This window comes from Fulmarus glacialis, unplaced genomic scaffold (assembly GCF_000690835.1).
Source record: "Fulmarus glacialis isolate BGI_N327 unplaced genomic scaffold, ASM69083v1 scaffold838, whole genome shotgun sequence".
Classification (NCBI taxonomy): domain Eukaryota; kingdom Metazoa; phylum Chordata; class Aves; order Procellariiformes; family Procellariidae; genus Fulmarus; species Fulmarus glacialis.
The window spans coordinates 61,541-66,255 of NW_009229927.1; the positions used below are offsets into that span (position 1 = coordinate 61,541).

At 34.8% G+C, this 4,715-nt stretch overlaps 1 pseudogene; it reads right to left on the bottom strand.

The window, feature by feature from the left end:
* Positions 1 to 751: 751 nt before the first annotated feature.
* Positions 752 to 4,192, bottom strand: LOC104081313 (annotated as a pseudogene).
* Between the last annotated feature and the right edge of the window lie 523 nt (positions 4,193 to 4,715).

A 4,715-nucleotide genomic window follows, 5' to 3' on the forward strand; every position in this document is an offset into this window, starting at 1 on the left:
TTCTGACTGAAACTTTTAGCTTACGAGGTTATTAAGCATCATCTTATTTTTTCCTTAGCTATGAGGGTATTTTGTAGATGGCTGATACCCCAAAACGCTCCTGTCAAAACACTCTATCAGCATTTAATTTTCCTCGTTTATTGTATCTCCATAAAAACAACTAAATGGTATCTCATGTGTGAGGTGTTCTTTGCATATATGACTACAGAGAGTAATAGCAGCTGCATGCACTAATAGAGACCTGGCAAATCCTAACAGATTTTCTGAAAAAAAGCAGTTTCTATCCATATTTCGATCACTAATTTACCAAAAAAGGATATCATGTATGCTTTCTTCTTCAGTCACATTGAAATGCCATCTGAGTAAATGTAATGATACATAGGCTAATTACATCTGAGCAATATAAAATTAACACATTAACTTATTGTTACGTGTTAATGAAAAATTAAGTTTCATTGCATCTTCATTGCTTTTTCTTCAGTATAGTTGATATGATCTCTCACCATATTTTAAAACAGTGTAAGAATTAATTGGCACCTCATCCAAAACAAAGTAAGGTACCAAGCAGTATTCAGTCAATAGAGAAAGCCTGCTTTATGGAAGAAAAATCCTTTTAATGCAACCTAATACAAAAACTATACCACCCCTGATTCAGGATGTCCCTGAACCTTGAAAGTTATCACTACATAGATGCTCTGCTTCTAAGAAAACATCTGTTTTGTCCATTGTCAAAGAAAGAAGGGACTCTCCGCTATGGGCCTTTCTGTTCTGTCTGACATGTGTGATGGTTCTTTTGCAGTGTTTCCCAATAGAGTATATGCTTATTCGTCCAAATATGATGAGATGTAATTATATTATTGTACAGACAAGGAGAAAATGGGACCTTGTATATCTTAAACAATGAATGACTAGGTGGAGATACTATCTGCATTCCCTTTGCATTAAGACAGAGCCCTACATAAACATCTTCCAAATGTATGTATTTTATCGTTACAGAAGCATTGACAATTTTTGAAGCCACGTCTCCAGAAAAGACGTAGCCAGTTCCTGAACAGAAAGGAGGGTGTTTGTCACCTGGGCATTCTTCTGCTGATATGTACCATTCACTTTTTTCATTCCGAATAGGCTTATGCCCTTTCATAAAACAGCCTGTGAAATAATTTTGTGGAAGAGGTGAGAGAGGCCTGAGGAGCTTTTCTATTAGGTATATTGTATTAATAAAAACTGTCTGTCTTCATAACAAAGCTTGCACCACTGCAGTGAGAGGCAACCCACTTCATGCCCATCAAAGTTTTAAGAGTTTAGTTATGGTAAGTGTCCAAGAGGTCCTGTTGAATAATATCGTGATATTGCTCGCTTTCTCTCAGTAGAACCTCATTTGGACCCTTGCTCTCAACACCCAGCATAAACAACCAAACAACCTCAACTCCTAGAACCACAAATTAATTTCCCCAAGTTTTTCTGATGGAACTTCTGTGCTGAATTTCAGCAGCTGTAGTTGCTGTTAGCAATATCAAGAAAGGTGTTTTATCTTTACATTTCTCTTTTTCATTAATAATGAATTTAAATGACTGTGTTGAAGTGGATCTGGTTTTATTCCCAAATTTCCCATTTTCAGCTGGTAGTTAGCCATTTTCTTTCCATAAGAATTATTTGAATTTTGAAATAATGTTTTTATGTAAAATATTTTCACTTTCCATCTGAAGATTATCATACCTTTTGGTAAAAAGTACATCTTTTTCTTCTGTGTCATCATTGTTTTAAACTTTACTTTCAATTAGAACAGCAAGGTGATCAGAATTAAAAAAAAAGAAAATCAAATATATTGCTGTAAAAGAGACGGAGCCAATCAGGAAAACATTTCTCTTGGCGCTATCCCAAGGAGAGAAGAATCCACTACAGCAGGTCATGTTGGCAGCTTTGAAAGGATGCACAAAAAGCTTTTTTTTAACTGGACAGATATTTTGTCAGAAGAGCAGTTAATTTGTAATTGTTTTCCTCAGTGATACAGGAAGATAAAAGCAATCTGCAGGCTTCTGATTCCTCAGGATTCCTTTTTTTTAATTAAAAGTATCCCATTATTTTATCTTAGAATAAATTGTAAAAATTTTCATAGAAGAAAAAAAAAAAATCTTTAAAAAAAATTCATTATTTCATTTTCAAGCTTTTCTTCCTAATAGAAATACAGTATGATAAATACAGTAAGAAATAAATAAATACAGTATTAAAAATAATAATTTTCTCAGATAGAAGAACTTATTCAGATATATATTTAGATATTGGAATATATGTAAAATATAAACGTGAATTTAATCCAAAATTACAATCAATCTTTTAGTATTTATAAAAATATATATGCAAAATACCTGTCAATCTTTCAATATGGTTGTCTTCAATACTAATAGCAGGGTACTGAACACATAAGAGGTATGGAAGAATGTGGAATATATATTCTATTTCAAATGCATACATTTATTAAAACACGCTAAAAAGATACACATTTAAAGTAAAGATTGTAACTGGTATTCCAATTGCTACAACAATCCCTGCTAGGTTATAAAAATAGAAGAAAGATAGCTCAACTTCATGTAAGCTTTACAAAATGTTATTGTGTAATTGAATAATCCAGAGCTAATGAAAGATTATGATTGATTATGGATTCAGAGCCTTGGAGACTACTGTGATAAATCACAGGCAGGTATCTTTGGTCATTTAAAAGTTAGTTACACAGTTGAAAGTGATTGTCTAGGCTATATAAAATGTTAATGCAGACAGAGAGGTAGCATTTCCAGAGGGGAACTTAGCCATCAAATGGTAGGTGTCTTACATGATATGAAGTGTCCCCTGCCAGCACCTACCTCTGTAAAGAATACGTAAGACAACTGGCTTAGACTAGATCCATACATTTTAAATGGCTTCAATTGAATGAGTTGAATCCCATCCTTCCAGACTGCAAGGACAGGTAAATACTGGAACAATGAAAATACTGTAGCTTTGGGTATTTTTTTGTGATTTCCATAATACTTAGTTTCAAATTCTGTCTTCCTTCAACTACATGATACAGAAATTTATCTAAGCCTTGGAGGTGCACCACGATTTGCAGGGAGAGGGAGATAAAAGTACCCAACACACCACAAACTGGTAATACCCAAGAATGCTATCTGGAAGAAAGTGCAAGTTAACTGTATTAAACTGCTTTTTACAAACTGGTCTCTGAAAGGTTCTCTACATGTATTCCAAAGTGAACAGCAAAAGTATAGTAAGTCAGGGTTTTTCAAATTTTTTTTGTGCCAAAACACTACTTGACAGATGCAACATGTAGCTCACAATCAAACAGCAAAATTCAACACTTCTTACCATCACCTTTGAAAGTGCAGATTCATCCTAGTCATACAGCCATGGTATTTTTGGAACAGATTCTTCAGCAGTTTCTTGCTGCTTCACAAAGAAATGACAGATTTAGAAGGACTGAAATAGAGTCAGGGATCCTATCTCTGTGCCTATGGAGAACCTGAGGACAAACTTACAGGCCCCTGAGGTTCTGTCCTAAGTCTTTTCCAGAGGAATTATGAATTAACACAAAGGAAAACACACCAGGACATTCACCATTCTATTTGACAGGGAAAAAACACTCTGTCACTTGTATCAATGAAGACAGAGTCTGTAAAATGAGATTGGATTTAGCCATTTTAGAATATGCAATATAAATGTAAACTAAGAAATGAACTTATGCTCAATTATAATTTAATCTGGATAAAATAGATGTTGATTAATCTCTGGTGGATTACCCTTGACCAGCATCCAAACACCCACCCAGCTGCTCACCCACTTCCCCACTCCTCAACAGGACAAGTGGAGACAATAGGATGAAAAAACTTGTGAGTCAAGATAAAGACAGGAAGACCACTTACCAAATACCATCAAGGGCAAAACAGACTTGGGGAAAATTAATTTAATTCATTGCTAATTAAAATACAGTTGCATACTGAGAAACAAAGACAAAAATTAAAACAATACTTCCCCCCTGTCTTTTCCTGGGCTCAACTTAACTCTTAACTCCTTTACCTGCCCCCCCAGCAGCAGAAGGGTGTTGGGGGTTAAGGTGCCTCCCTCCTCCTCCTCCTGTTCAGAAAAATCTGCTTCAGTATGAGCTCTCCAAGGGCCATGTTCCTTCAGGAAATATCCAACTGCTCTAGGTGTGAGAGAAAAAGGACATAAGCATATTCTATTATAAACTGGTCAGTAGTTCAACTAATGCAGCTCACATGTATCATACACCCATAAAATATTAAGAACACAGTGAGTAATAGCTTAGCTCTAGCAATCTTCCTTCTCATGTTTTTAGTTCTTTAGAACTCTGTATTTTGACATATTAACATTTTAAATATCCAGGATCCAAAAACCAAAGTAAATATAAAGCAATGTAAGAAAAAACGTAGGCAGTACCACTTCAGAAGGTGAGAGGCATTTCTGTATCCACTAATTGCTTTGCTGCTATTTGAAATGTGAGAACTTCAGTACATGAAAATATGAGAGCAAAAGGCAATTTTCTTGATTAAGTTAAAAACATTTTGTCGAAGTGTTTTTTGACTTCTGTTGGTTTTAATTCTGTTAAATGAAATCCTGGTTCCATTGCGGAAAGAACAGGAACTTCTAAGAAGACTTTTCTAACAGGCAGCTAGAATATTTATTGTTTCAAGTGTGATAGAGTTATT